Consider the following 16,610-nt stretch of genomic DNA (forward strand, 5'->3'; position numbering starts at 1 on the left):
TGATTTTTTAACAAAATTTAATGAAAATGATTTGAAAATTTTGAGTTTTACTGATAATGACAAAATAAAGGGTAAAGTGAATAATACCATGATTGATTTTTTGGTGTAAAAATATGGTTTTTCGTTAAAGTGAATAGTATCATGAGTTTTTTTTGTTAAAGTTACCTAGTTTTTAATCTTAGACAAGATTTTATTCAAAAAGTAATCTTAGACAATGATTAGAATATAATTTTAATTGTTTTTTAACAATCTACTGTGAGAGACAGAGAGAGTAGGCTAAGACTATAAAAGCTAGTAATAATGTAGTTCAAATTTACTTTTATAAAAAATTAAACCTAAAATTTATCATTTATAAGTGAAAACAATATCACTAATTGTAGTATTTATCTTTTAAACATTATACACATAGGTAACTATGTACTTTTCCCATGTGATACACCATTGGAAGTGCTTTTCGGAACAGCGTGCATGTTGCTTTTGAGATAAGATCTTGTCCAAATGTCCATGGCTTGGTGACAGCTGTGAGAAAGTGACGATCAACCTACATGCAAGTTGCTTGAGGGAGCACAAGTGCTCTGCCAACTTTGAGTAACTGACGATCACATACGGAAAATGATTATTGCCGGATCATTTTCTTAGGAATTATGTAATCGTATTCGTTCATTGTATATCATGTGATCAAAAATTATTTAAAATTTAAAATTTAAAATTCAAATATAAATAGTACATAACGAAAACTAATTTCACGATGTATGATGAACGAACATAATTACTAAATTCCTTGGAAAATGATCAGCCGAGGATCATTTTTCCGTCACATACATGCATGTTGGCAGAGCACTTTGAATTGGGGCCCTAAATAAGTCTTCGAATTGGGCTCTAAAGTAGTAAAATGTACTGACACGTGGCGCTTTATACATTAATATGTAGAAAAAATTCTGCTAAATACATGAAAAATATATGGGTAAATTACAAAAAAAACTACCATAACTATTGATCTTACGACACTTTTATACCTCATGTCAGAGCTCTGTCAGTTTTTCTGTTACTTTTTTTATTAAATGCTGACGTGATCTGATACAGAACCTACGGCGTCAATCACAAGAGACTGAAACCGTTTGTAGGGTTTGTATGGACGACAACGACAAGGAGGCTTGAGCTCACGGCGTCAATCATAAGTGTCTTGAGATTTCAAAATTGGGGAAAACAGAGAAAATGAGATGGATTAGGATCTGCAGGTACATTAGTCGATCATCCCCTCTCCAAAGCATTTCCGGCGACCTGCCAACGGGGACCAGCGGAGTGGCAGCGATTGAATAGAAGGACGACGATGGCGGTGAAGACGGAGACGAACAGCGCGAGGCAATTGAAGAAACGACAGAGAGTTGGCTCTGCAATGACGCCATTGGAGAGAGGGAAACCCTAGGAAGAGAGCTAAGAGAGGAGAAATGTACTGGTTTTGAATAGCCTGATACTACAGTGAGAGGAGAGGAGACATGTGGGTGATTGAAAGGTGCGAGGGAAGCTCGCGTGTGTTTGAGATTAGAATTAGGACAGCTAGTTGTGCGGGAAGTTGAGGATCGCTTTGGCGCCCCGAAGCTTGAATGCTGCTCGATCCTAAGCCTTGGCTGCTTCAATCGCCGTGTCGAACTGGATCCACTCAGTTTTGTTGGGAAGCGAGATTATGAGTGCTGGCTTTCGGAATGGGTTAGCGGGTTTAGGTTGCAGGGAAGGCGGGGAGAGGTGGGTTTTGGGGGGGGGGGGGAGATGTTGGCGTGAGTAAGGAAAGGGTTGGGGGTTGCCGGGAAGGGGAAAGAGAAGGAATATGGGTTTTGGATTTGGGTTGCGGGAAAGGGGTCGGGGAAGATAAGGTGTTTGGTTTTTTGTTTTTTGTTTTTTTTTTGTTTTTTTAAGGGTAAATTATTATTTTTATTAATTTTTTAATAGATTGTGGAATCCGAATCAGGTCATATCATCATTTAACCGAGAAATTCACAACCAAGCCAAGGAATGTATAATGGACCAAATTCTAGAGATGTGGTATGACATTGTCAATTTTAATAGATAAAGTATGATAGTGTAGTGAGACGAGGTAATTTTTTGTCGTTTACCCCAAATATATTTATGCATCAAATACAATTAAAAATTAATATAAAAAAATAGAGATATACAAGCAACAACTACGCCTGTTCCACTACACCAGCATGCTTTCTATGTCATGTATTTGACTTTTATCCTATTTATAAGAGAAATAGATATATTAAAAAAAAATTGGAGCCCCAAAAAATAGGATGTCCTAGGCGGTCGCCTTACTCGGAAGATTATGCCGCGTATCAAAATAAAACCAAGACAACGTCGTCCACAAAATAGAAACATTGGGTTGGGTTTCAGGTCGTCTTCTTCGAATCGCACGAGGCCCCTCTGAGTAGTGAGCAGGGCCGGTCCAGAGATTTTTGAGGCCCGGGGCGACGTAAAAAAAAGTGCCCTAACTTCATATAAGAAAATTATTTATTTTCACACATAAGACATCGAAAAAATTATACTTAGAAAAACACTTCAAACTCAATAATTTAGAAACACAGAAAAACTAATTTATTTTGTATTGAGATAGTGAAACAAAAAAATTACGGGCTTACAAGTAGATAGATGATGAGTTTTGTTTTCCATTTGAACTTTGAATGTGTTTTTGAATAAATCGTGAGGTGTTTTTTTTTCTTATTTACTAACCTTGTCAATATGGAACTAAAAAATAATGATGTTTTCGAGTCTTACTAAATTAAACATTTTGATGACATGTCATATAATTTGCAAATTTGGTCTACGTATTATTCTTTGTTGAAGATTAGACTTGAATTAAAACGAATATTTAAAAATAACAACTCACATAGCTACTAGATAGTAACTAAAAATAAATTACCAAGCAAACAAAAATTTGTAAAAATTGAAAAGAATAAACATGCACATAGCATTTCGAACTTAGGACCTCTTGTTAATTTTAAACAACAAAAATCATTGTTTCTAATTAAACTTCTTGATCCTTTAACCAAATTTTCTAAATTTATACTCTTATAAAAAGAAATTTGTAAAAAAAGGAAAGTAAATAAGCACACATAGTGTTTTGAACCCAAGACCTCCTTATTATTTTCAAATGACAAACCACCACTTCTAGTTAAATTTCTGTGTCTTTGAATCAAATTTTATAAATTTATACTCTTATAAAAATATATATATAAATATACCGCCCTAATAATTTTGGTGCCCCTAATTTTTTTGGGCCCTGGACGGTCGCCCCTCCTGCACTGGGCCTGGGCCGGCCCTGGTAGTGAGTACTAGTAAGCAGTAACATACTAACATGGAGCAATTCAAAGGGCAGCCTCGGCTTCCGAAATTCGCCTTGCCGAAACGGTACGACTTAAGGCTGAAGCCAGACCTCAAAGCTTGCAAATTCAGCGGCTCCGTCGCCATTCTCGTCGACATCGTCTCCGAGACCCGGTTCATCGTCCTCAACGCTGCCGAGCTCTCCGTCAATGCCGCTTCCGTCTCTTTCACTCACACAGATTCCTCCAAGGTGTATTATATACTACTGATCTCATCTGATCATCCATGCAATTAACTAGGATGCCTAATTTGAAAGCAGACACTCCTCGATTAATTGTTTTAATTTCCTTTAAGTGCTCCTGCTGTTCTGTTCATGCTTTCAAATAATTAATAACTGGATGGATTGATTATTCAAATTCAAGTTATGAAGCACCGATCAATTTATTCAATCCTGAATCGAGGAAACACCAAACACATATATATGTACTCTCCGTCTCCGATACGACCACCCGAAACGAGAGTGTTTTTTACCCTACACATTAAACTTTGAAGTGAGGGTTGCGTTCAGGCTTCTATGGATCCACATGCTAAAGTATTGCTGACGGAGGTGGAAATTTTATTAGAGCTCAAGAATTTATCGGGGTTTACTGCTTGTTAGGATTTCTACTTGTTGGGATAGGAAACTGGTGGAATGACGGAAAAGAGAGAGAACAGTTTAGTGGGTGACTTTTGAATTCTTTATCTTTATCCAAAAATTAGTTTTACATTTTTAAATCTTTTCAAAAATTAAAAGGCATCATTTAATTTCAAGTTAACCAGGGTATTATACAGGACACGTGGCAAGCTCATTAGGTGACGGTGAGCATAGACCAAAGTTTAGACTGGTGAGTAGAAATGTTCCCATTTAATTAATGTAATCATTTCAATATTTACTATGTTTTAAAATGGATTGTTATTATCACTGATTTGGTAATATTCCTCTTTATTTGGAAGTGTTCGAATCTCGTGAATGGCAAATTCGATACCAAATTAGGTTGCTCATTGTATGACTTAGTCGAACTCCCCCTCCCCTAGTGTAAAAATATCGATGTACTAAAAAAAAAAGAATTTTTATTGACACTCCAAAAATATCATTTGTACTCCAAATTTTCTATAATTAAAAAAAATACATTGAAGTATAAAATGAGATTTATGGAGTGCTAATAACATTTTCCATTTTAAATATTTTTAAGGTTAAAAATATAATTTTAATATTTTTCAATTGTAGCATAAATTTTGAGTTTTCATGAATGGCCGAACTCCCCTCCCAAATCCCGGCTCCCCTATCCTTGCTACATTTTTTTTTTTTGAACAAACGATATTATTTACACTGAGGGGGAGAGGTGGGTTTAGCCTCACAATGGGCTAGCAATAATGTGGTTCAAACTCACTTTTGACGAGACTCGAACTTAAGATCTGTCACTTACAAGAGAAGAGAAGAGAAATATTATTAGACCGTAATACTAAGTGACATTCTTGCTACATATTAAGATGCTAATTTTTTTTTTTTTAACAAACGATATTATATATACACTAAGGGGTACGGGAGTGAGCTAAGCATCACCCTCACATTGGGCTAGTCATCAATAATGTGGTTCAAATTCACCTTGGCAAGAATCGAATATAAAACTTATCACTTACAAGTGAAGAGGAATATCACTAACCGTAATGCTAAGTGGCATTAAGGCCTCGTTTGGCATGCCGTATAAAGCATCCGATAGGATAAATAATACGGGAGCAGTTGTTTGGTGCACTCTCGTACTAAATAAGCACCCGCTTAATTATCCGGCCCATCAAATTTTATACGGTTGACACCGTACTATTAAAACAGCCCAAAAGCTCAGGATAATTTGTCGGGGCGCTGTCCTCTCCAACTTCACGAAGCCGCCGTTAACGACATCTCAAAGTGGGCCTTCGAGCAGTTCCTCGACAAGTTCTCCACCCCAGGCGCCACTCCTCTGCAGTCATTCGCCGACTAATTTCCCGTCTCGTCCGACGGAAAGCACACAGAGGAACAAAGAAGAGAGTGAGAGAGAGACAAAAGGAGACCAGTAGCGAAACAACATATTCCACAGGGATATACAGAAAGGGGCGGATGGAAGCTGAGGAATTCGCCAACTGGAGGCATCACTCAGCTCTTCCCTTCCTCCAAATCGAATTTTGTCAATGCTTTTCCCCAACCTAATGCCCAAAATCAGTCAGCCCCATTTTTCTCTCCGATGAGTGTTCTTGGTTTGTTGAAAAAAAGGTGTCCTCCGTGAATTTCCTTCCAATTGTTTTTTAGGACAAATAGAAAACAAAGTCCTTTGTGTGAATTTTCTTGGTTTGTGGTGTGTTTTTTTGTTGGGTTGATTTGTAGCTAAAAAAAAGAGAAGGATTGGGAAAAAAACGATGAGAATTTGAAAGGTGGGTTTTGTTGGGTTTCTTGTTGCTGCCTTTGTGGTGGGGTTTAGTTCAGGGGAGCAGATGAGGAAGAAGAAGAAGGGATAGAAAGGGAGGGAGTTTGGGGGGGGGGGGTGCGGCAGAGAGATCTGGAACAAGAGAGATGATTTCAGCTTTTTTTTTTTAATTTTATTTTAAGTTTGATTCCTTCTATCCGGTATAATACCAAACACAATATAAATAATATGGTCATTAGTCTGATACTGCACCAAACGCCCGACTAATTTAGTCAGTACTATCCGATGGCTATTTATCCTATCCGACAGAAATAGTCAGTACAATTCGAGCTGCCAAACGAGGCCTAAGATGCTAATAATAACATTAATTTTCAACTTTTACTGCCTTGTTTGGAGTACAAGACAACAGTCATTGACATAACCGGAGGAATTAAAGGCTTAAGTGGCTATTGAGATGAGATTTTGCTTTTGGAGTTTGGGGAGACATTCCGATTGGAAGGGGAGTTTTGGCTATTTTATTTGAAGGAATTCTGGATGACAAGATGCAGGGATTCCATAGAGTGTAATGCTCCTTGAGTTCCGGATTCGTTATCCTGTTTGTTTATCAACTTTTGATTTTTCAATGTGCCTATTATATTTCAGTGGTAAAATTTGATTTATCCTGTGCAGTATGTATGAGCATAACGGTGAGAAGAAATATAAGGCTGCTACACAATTTCAACCGGTTGATCCCAGGCGGTGCTTTCCGTGTTGGGATGAACCTGCTTGGAAGGTCGCTCTCGATTTTTTTCTCTGATAGTTGAATTAGTTGAATAAATCTTGATATATGTTTGTATCTAGTCATTTTGTGAAATCAATATGGATACTTTCGCACTTCTTAATCGCAGCTTTGAGTATCAGAAGAAAGATAGGTTTTTATGGGATAAGAAATCATTCCTTAAGTTCTTGTTAGATTGTTTTACGAGGATTGTTTGAATTGACCCCATTTATTCTTATCGATTGGAACTTTGATTGGCAGGCTACATTTAAGATTAGACTGGATGACGTTCCATCTGAATTAATTGCACTGACCAACATGCCCATTATTGAAGAAAAAGTGGATGGACATCTGAAGACTGTTTTGTATGAAGAGTCACCTATCATGTCGACATACTTGGTGGCCATTGTTGTTGGGTTGTTTGATTACATTGAAGATCATACATCTGATGGTAAAACTCATACACAACATCTCTTGTTCTGTATTTGTTAGTAACCGTTTCTTGACAGTGTCATATTCCATCTCCTCACAGGAGTCAAAGTGCGGGTATATTGTCAAGTTGGTAAAGCAAACCAAGGGGCGTTTGCTCTGAACTTTGCTGTCAGCGCTCTTGAATTTTACAGAGAGTATGTTTATGGATCTCAAAATAACTCAATGAATCCTTTCTCTGATTTTTTTCCCCTTCCGTGCTTATGTTCAATTGTTTATCATTTGATATGAAATCAATGACAAAAAAGTTCTACAGTTACTTTGCTGTGCCATACCCCTTGCCAAAATTAGATATGGTTGCAATCCCTGATTTTTTTGGCGCCATGGAGAACTATGGTTTAGTTACATACCACGAAACGCTTTTGCTCTTTGATGAACATAACTCTTCAGCTGCCAACAAGTAAATGATAACATACACATACTGAATGTCAATCTTGTTTTCATAATTTAGCTTCATTCTAGCTATTGTTTTTTAACCTTAATCATTTCATTTTGTTTTTGTGGAAGGTTGCAACTGTCGTGGCACATGAATTGGCACACCAATGGTTTGGCAATCTTGTGACGATGGAATGGTGGACGGATTTATGGCTAAACGAGGCATTTGCATCATGGGTATCACTTTCTTCATTTGTTGTACTTGTTATTTTACATGCTTTTAGACTTAAAGTTCTTGTTTTGACGTCATTAGGTGAGCTATTTAGTTATATAGACATCTTGTTCCCAGAGTGGAAAATATGGACTCAGTTTCTTCGCATTGAAGTTAGTGGGGGTCTTAAGTTGGACGGGCTTGAAGAATCTCATGCCATTGAGGTACGTCAAAGTGGACTAGGTCTTCCACAGATTTTTTATTCTTTGTCTGAAGTTTTATTTTTCGCGGCGTAGGACCTTGATCACCTGCATAACAGGCTTTAAATAGAAATATGCACGTATACTTTCACATTTGTAGTATTTCTTGTACACCTTATTCCCTTTTTTTGGCTAGGTGGATATTAATCGTGCTTCCGAGCTTCATGAAATATTTGATGCAATATGTTATGATAAGGGAACTTCTGTTGTTAGGATACTACAAACCTATCTCGGTGCCGAATGCTTCCAGGTTGGTCTTTTGGTTTGTTAGCAATTGTCCTTGACGACTAAACCAACAATCTTATTTATGAGATTTTTTTTACATTTATTCCATGGAAATTTCCGAAAAATAAAGGCTTCAAGGCATGCAGGATTAAAAGAGGATATATCCTGAAAAATGATTATTCTTTGAGATTTTTGTTCACACGTCTTCTGGTTCGCTAGCCGACCCCACTTAGTGGGAAAAGGCTTTGTTGTTGTTGTTGTTGTTGTCTTCTGGTTCGTATTGGTTATCAAATACGTTTCTCATGAAAGTTACAGAGTTAACTGCCTGCTATTTTTTCATGCGTCCAGAGGTCACTTGCTTCGTACATAAAAAAGTATGCTTCATCAAATGCAAAGACAGAAGATTTATGGGCTGCCCTTTAGGAGGGATCGGGTGAACCAGTGAACAAGCTAATGAATTCATGGACACAACAAAAGGGTTACCCTGTTATATCTGTCGAAGTCAAAGATCAGAAATTGGAATTTGATCAGGTTTTTCCATATGTTGCCTTCCTTGAAAATCTTGTTTGACTATCAGATGAAATTCTAAACGAACATCTCAGAGGTCTAATGCACTTTTTTAAAGTTTTTAAATCGTTCATTTAGGTTTTATTCCATGGTACAAAGATCAAATAAGTTGATTAATAAATGGTAGACACAATTCTACTTGAGTGGTTCCCAAGGCAACGGGCAATGGATTGTGCCAATACTATTATGTTTGTGGCTCCTATGATGCACGCAAGAACTTCTTGCTACGAAATAAGTCTGAAACTCTTGACGTAAAGGAAGTTTTGGGTTGCTCCATAGCAAAGACAAGATCGAGTTGGATAAAAGTCAATGTGTATCAGACTGATTTTTACAGGGTGAAATATGACGAGGAACTTTTAGCTGCTATTGGATATGCTATAGAAAAGAAACACTTGTCTGCAACTGACAGATATGGTAATCACGTTTTTATGCTCACACACTTGTTTATCTCTTCGATAGTGAAATTGGAAGTATTCAGTTCAGTTTTCATCATTTCTTTTCCTTCAACGGGAATTTTGGATGACTCGTTCGCCCTTTGTAAGCTGCTCTTGATTACTGTAATGATCACCTCTGCATTGTGTTAATTTTCCGGACTTATAGCCTTAGTGTAATTCATGTTTTCACCTTTCACTGATATCTTATAAGCTGGCAAGAATTGCAGCTGATGCTGTACCGGATCTACTGGATCTTATTAATCAGTTCTTTCTTGGCCTTTTTCAGTACTCTGCAGAGTAAGCTTGTTCTCTTTTTCTTTTTCTTCCCTCAACTGGCCAAGTACCTAGCTAGATAAAAATTCTTTACGCAGACATCGGTTCTTTAATAAATAAAAATGGGCGTCCAGTTGGTACTGCCTACAATGATATCGTTACATGATTTCATGGCATATCGACAAATTGGTATTCATGCATATTGTCTGGGTAAATACGCTTGTGTGATGACAATAGGGCTGGAGCAAAATGTTTTAACACTCCCAAACTATCCACAATTTTGGTTCTTTCTTTTCGTTTATTTGTATATTTAAATTTGGTTTTGTTTCAAGGAAGCTTGGCTGGGAGCCTAAACCGGGTGAAAGCCATTTAGATGCAATGTTGAGAGAAGAAGTTTTAATTGCCCTTGCTGTGTTTGGACATGGCCCGACAATAAACGAAGCAAGTAGGCGTTTTCATGAATTCTTAGATGACAGAAATACGCCTCTTCTTCATCCTGACATAAGAAAGGTTTGTTTTGTTGTAAACCATTAATTAAACACCTTTTAATTCTCTGTTGATCATCATTATTAGTAACTCTTAATTCTTGCACTGCAGGCAGTGTATGTGGCAGTAATGCAAAGAATAAACATGTCTGACAGATGGGGCTACGAATCTCTTCTTAGAGTTTACAGAGAGACTGATCTGAGCGAGGAGAAATCTCGCATTTTAAGTAATACTACAGATTAATTTGTACAATTAAGGATGTTGATCCAACATCTGAGTTTGTTATGTCGTTGGAATAATAATGTATCTGTTTGTGCCTGTAGGATCACTAGCATCTTGTCCAGATCCGAACATAACACTGGAAGTTCTCAACTTTTTGTTGACTTCTGAGGTATTTCTGATTGTCTCTCTTAATTGCAGGTTTAAATTGTAATTAGGTACCACAACATTAGAGTATCTCAAACCAATTGTGATTGACGATACTGGGTTTAATCCCATCGATTGCCATCTATGTATATAGGTACGCCATCAGGATGCTTCCGCTGTGCTGTCCTCAGTTAGTAGGGAAGGACGGGAAACAGCTTGGACGTGGCTGAAGGTAACTCTCAATACCACTAGTTTCTAATGAGCATGCATACTATGAAATGTACGTACCCACATGTTGAATTGTGGCCAAGTGGCCATCACCTTTCCTAATAAACAAACCAAAAGAAAGAAAAGAAAAAGAAAGACAAAATGATGAGGAAACATCATGATGAGGAGGCATCATGATTATGCTTTCTTCTTTTGTGGTTTTTTAATAACCATAATTATTGTTTTTGTTTCGGGTAGAAGAGAAGAAAGGGAGAGCTCATTTTTCAGGTGAGAGCAGAAGAGAGAAAAGTGAGCTGCCGAGAGCAGGGAGAGTTGCAGAGAGCCCAAACAGGAAGAAAAAGCTGCTGCTTCATTTGGTTAGTAATCATCCACCAAAGTAGTAGTTGTTGTAATAGCTTTGAGCTATATGTATAGAGAAGAAATTATTCATTATATTTCTTCCTCTATTTGTTTCTTTGGTGTGTGAGAGCTATTGGGTGTATTGGGTTATTTGGGTTGTGAGATTGCCAACACTTTGTAAACTCCCATTTGGTTGATAGTGGATTCTTGGGCGAGCTCCTACTGCTTCGAGGACGTACTCCAGTTACACTGACTGTTGAGGAACCTCGTTAAAATCTTGGTGTCTTTAATATTTTGTTCTTGCATTTTCATTTGATAAATTTCATGTGGGTTAGCTTGAGTTGGTTCCAACAGGTTTGGTGTTATCCTAGCACAACAATTGGTATCAGAGCACTGGTTGCTCTTGGGTATTGTCTAGTTGCCAAAGATGTCAGACGGGCAAGATGAGAATCCTTTTGGAAGCAGCTTCGGGTTTGCAAGAACTACGGTGCAAAATGCAAAGTTCGAAGTGGAAAAGTTTGATGGCACAAACAACTTCGGGATGTGGCAATGTGAGGTCAAAGATGTTTTGGCTCAACAAGATCTACTTGCCGCTTTGGGAGAGAAGCCGGAAGCTATGTCGAAGCCGGAATGGGAAAAATTAAATTTGTGGGCTTGCTCTTCAATTCGGTTGTGCCTTGCAAAAACTCAGAAGTATTTTGTGATGCGGGAGACATTAGCAAGTGTGTTGTGGCAAAAATTGGAAGACAAGTATATGACAAAGAGTGCAGAGAACCGGCTACACTTGAAGAAAAAGCTCTACCGCTTTCAATACAAAGAAGGTACAAAAATGATTAGACACCTTGATGCTTTTAATAAGTTGATTGCCGACTTGTTAAATTTAGATGAGGATATTAAGGATGAAGATAAGGCCTTAATATTGTTGAATTCATTGCCGGACTCTTATGAGCATTTTGTTACCACTATTATGCATGGTAAAGAAACTGTGAAATTTGAAGATGTGTCAAATGCCTTGATGAATTATGAAATGAGGCATAGAGATAAAAATCATGATAGTACCTCTGAAGCTTTATTTGTTAGAGGTAGATCATCGGAGAGAAGATCATCTTCTAGTAGGAAAAAATCACAGTCTCGACCTAGAGGAAACTCTAAAGGTAGAAAACCTTTGGAAAGGGATGAATGTGCCTTTTGTCATAATAAGGGCCATTGGAAGAAAGATTGTCCTAGGTTGAAGACCAAAGGCAAAGAAAGTTCTGAAGCTAATGTTGCTAAGGTTGAAACAAATTTTTCTGATTTTGCTTTAACCACTTCCTCATCATTTGATTGTGCTACTAAGTGGGTGTTGGATACAGGTTGTAATCATCATATGACTCCTCACAAGGATTGGTTTTCAAGCTTGAAAGAGTTTGATGGTGGCGTTGTGTTCATGGGAGATGACAATCCTTGCACAACAAAAGGGATTGGTACAGTTCGTTTGAAGTTGCATGATGGCATGGTTAAAGAGTTGACAGGTGTTCGGTATGTACCGAATTTGAAGAAAAATCTTATTTCTTTGGGTACTTTGGAATCCAAGGGCTTCAGGTTTCATTCAGATGGACAGACATTGAAAGTTACTTATGGTGCACTTGTTGTGATGAAAACTCCTCGATGTGGCCATTTGTATTTATTGCAGGGAAGCACTGTGACAGGTGAAGCATCCGTAGTCTCTGAAAATATGGGCACATCTGATTCAGATACTACTAGACTATGGCATATGAGATTAGGTCATGCCGGTGAGAAAGCTTTACAAGGGCTTGTGAAAAAAGGTCTTCTAAAAGGTGCCACGACTTGTAAGCTTGATTTCTGCGAGCATTGTGTCTTGGGAAAGCAAACTAGAGTGAAGTTTGGTACTGATGTACATCAGACGAAGGGCATTTTTGATTATGTGCATTCGGATGTTTGGGGTCCTACAAAGACTCCCTCTTTGAGTGGTAGACATTGGTTCGTGACCTTTGTTGATGATTATTCAAGAAGGTCTTGGGTCTACACTATGAAGCACAAGAGTGAGGTGTTAAGCATTTTCTTGGGTTGGAAGAAAATGGTTGAGAACCAGACTGGGAGAAAGATTAAGATTTTGAGATCGGATAATGGTGGTGAATACACATCCGACCCTTTCTTTGAAGTTTGCAAAGAGGAAGGAATTGTGAGACATTTTAGTGTTCGGGGAACTCCACAACAAAATGAAGTTGCAGAAAGATTGAATCGAACCTTGCTTGAGAAGGGTAGATGTATGTTGTCTCAGTCGGGTTTAAGCAAGTCATTTTGGGCAGAAGCAGTTAATTATGCATGTCACATCATCATCCGGTTACCCTCAGCTGCTGTTTAGGGTAAGACACCAATGGAGGTATGGACTGGTAAACCTTCTTCTGATTATGACTATATCCATATTTTTGGTTCACCTGCTTATTTTCATGTGACTGAAAATAAACTTGATCCTAGAGCCAAAAAGGCTATCTTTCTTGGTTTTAGTAGTGGTGTCAAAGGTTACCGATTGTGGTGCCCAGAGATGAAAAAACTTGTAATCAGCAGATATGTGACATTTGATGAAGAAAGTATGTACAAAGACTCTGAGAAGAATGTGAAAGATGTCCAACAGGTGGAGCTTGAGAAAGTTGCCTCTAGTACTTCAAATCCTATTTCCGCTGATGTCGAAGCCACTACAAGTGAAGAAGTTGGAGATCATGAGGATGTTGAAGAAGTTGAACTTGAAGATTCTATTCAAGTTGAAGAGCAAGTTTCACCTCAAGAGTCTATTGCCAAGAACAGAGGAAAGAGACAAATTACCAAGCCAGCTCGGTATAGTGACTATGTTGCTTTTGCTCTTCCTATTATCATTGATGATATTCCATCCAATTTCGAGGAAGCCATTGAGAGTGAGGAGAATGAGAGGTGGTGCAATGCCATGGGTGATGAGATGAATTCTCTCTTGAAGAACAAGACTTGGGAGTTAGCTAAATTGCCTAAGGGCAAGAAAGCTATCGATTGCAAATGGGTGTATGCCAAGAAGGAAGATGCTGATGAAAAAAACAATGTGAGATTCAAAGCAAGATTAGTTGCTAAAGGGTATGCACAAAAGGAGGGCATTGACTACAATGAAATATTTTCTCCGGTTGTGAAGCACTCCTCAATTCGTATTATGTTAGCTCTTGTTGCACAATATGATCTTGAGCTTGTGCAACTCGATGTGAAGACGGCTTTCCTACATGGTGATTTGAATGAAGAGATCTATATGTGTCAACCGGATGGGTATATAGTGAAAGGGAAGGAAAATTTGTTTTGCAAATTGAAGAAATCACTTTATGGCTTGAAGCAATCTCCAAGGCAATGGTATTTGAGGTTTGATAAATTTATGAGAGGCCAAAATTATTCTAGAAGTCAATATGATCATTGTGTGTACTTCAAGAAGTTGCAAGATGGGTCTTTCATTTATTTATTGATATATGTTGATGATATGTTGATTGCCTTAAAAAATGTTGAAGAGATTGAGAAATTGAAGAAACAAATGAAGAACGAGTTCGAGATGAAGGATCTTGGTGAAGCGAAGAAGATCCTTGGCATGGAGATCACTAGAGATAGAGCAAAGGGTTTCGTCAGTTTGAATCAAAGACAATACCTTGAGAAGTTGATTCGGAAGTTTGGAGTTCATGATTCAACCAAACCGGTTAGTACCCCTTTGGCTCCTCATTTTAAATTGAGTTCTCTACAGTGTCCTAAAACTGATAAAGAGAAGCTGCAAATGAAAAATATACCATATGCAAATTTGGTTGGTAGTTTGATGTATGCAATGGTATGCTCTAGACCGGATATTGCTCATGCAGTTGGCATGGTGAGTCGATGTATGCATAATCCAGGTAAAGAGCATTGGCAAGCAGCTAAGTGGATATTGAGGTATCTCCATGGTACTCGAGATGTTGGTTTATGCTTTGAGAGAGATGACTCTGGTATTGGTCATTTTGCAGTTGGTTATGTTGATTCAGATTATGCAGGTGATCTGGATGAAAGAAAGTCTACTACAGGCTATGTGTTTACTATGGCTAAAGGGCCAGTTTGTTGGAGGTCCATTTTGCAGTCGTCTGTTGCTTTGTCTACTACAGAGGCTGAATATATGGCAGTTGCTGAAGTTATAAAGGAGGCCATTTGGATACATGGGCTGATTAGAGATTTGGGGGTTGATCAGAAGCAGGTGGAGGTACATTGTGATAGTCAGAGTGCCATTTATTTGGCTATGAATCAAGTTCATCATGCGAGGACCAAGCACATAGATGTGCGTTATCACTTTGTTCGTGAAATTGTTGGTGAAGGGGAAATCATTCTCCAGAAGATTCCAACTAAAGACAACCCCGTTGATATTTTGACTAAGGTTGTTGGTGTTGCCAAGTTTGTTCATTGCTTGAACTTGGCTCACATTTTGCCTATATAAAGAAGACGTTGAGCAGTAGGAGTTTTGGAGCATTTGGCTCGGCATGAATTGTTCTCTTGCTAGTGTTTGGGAGTGATTTTTTGGGTCAATTGTGTTGGTTGGCTTATCATGGCGTTTTCGGAACTTGGCCAAGGTGGAGATTGTTGAATTGTGGCCAAGTGGCCATCACCTTTCCTAATAAACAAACCAAAAGAAAGAAAAGAAAAAGAAAGACAAAATGATGAGGAAACATTATGATGAGGAGGCATCATGATTATGCTTTCTTCTTTTGTGGTTTTTTAATAACCATAATTATTGTTTTTGTTTCGGGTAGAAGAGAAGAAAGGGAGAGCTCATTTTTCAGGTGAGAGCAGAAGAGAGAAAAGTGAGCTGCCGAGAGCAGGGAGAGTTGCAGAGAGCCCAAACAGGAAGAAAAAGCTGCTGCTTCATTTGGTTAGTAATCATCCACCAAAGTAGTAGTTGTTGTAATAGCTTTGAGCTATATGTATAGAGAAGAAATTATTCATTATATTTCTTCCTCTATTTGTTTCTTTGGTGTGTGAGAGCTATTGGGTGTATTGGGTTATTTGGGTTGTGAGATTGCCAACACTTTGTAAACTCCCATTTGGTTGATAGTGGATTATTGGGTGAGCTCCTACTGCTCCGAGGACGTACTCCAGTTACATTGACTGTTGAGGAACCTCGTTAAAATCTTGGTGTCTTTAATATTTTGTTCTTGCATTTTCATTTGATAAATTTCATGTGGGTTAGCTTGAGTTGGTTCCAACGGATTTGGTGCTATCCTAGCACAACACCACATTCATGGATTTGGTTTCTTTCTTGGTCTTGTTAATATGGTTCATTTTGCCTTCGGGGATGATATCCGAAACACAGGATAACTGGGAGCACATCTAAAAAACCTTGTGTTCTGGATTTCTAATTACTCAGATTGTCAGTGAAATTGTTTCACCAGTTCGTTCTCTCTCTCTCTTTCTCGAAACTTTTAATTGTTCTCGTATCTGGGGCCTTGTATCCTTGTGTAATTACCTTCCTTGCTACGCAGCTAGCGTCATTTGAGAAGGTTAAAGATGTAGATGAGTTCTTCAAAGTCCATCGTATCCCTTCGATAACTAGAACCTTGAAGCAGAGCGTTGAGCGGGTGTGTTGAGGAAAACTCAGAGTACATTGAGGATCTAACTCAAAAATTTCACGGCAAATAGACTTTACCTTGTGGAAATATTCGGCAATCGTCATGTCTCGTTGGGCCACTGATAACAACTTGTTCTCGAGAAGCTGGAGTCTTGTATTGTTCCTCTTTGAAAAGAGTGTGGCGAAGGTATCCCACGCTTCTTTTGGTGTCTTAGCCTTCCGTATGTGCTCCAACATGTCATCTTCAACTACGGTTT

The 16,610-nt window shown here is 38.2% G+C and overlaps 1 pseudogene; it reads left to right on the forward strand.

Moving 5' to 3' along the window:
* Nucleotides 1–3,352: 3,352 nt before the first annotated feature.
* LOC103424842 (aminopeptidase M1-like) lies at nucleotides 3,353–16,472 on the forward strand (annotated as a pseudogene).
* The last annotated feature ends 138 nt before the right edge of the window (nucleotides 16,473–16,610 follow it).

This window comes from Malus domestica, chromosome 15 (assembly GCF_042453785.1).
Source record: "Malus domestica chromosome 15, GDT2T_hap1".
Classification (NCBI taxonomy): Eukaryota; Viridiplantae; Streptophyta; class Magnoliopsida; order Rosales; family Rosaceae; genus Malus; species Malus domestica.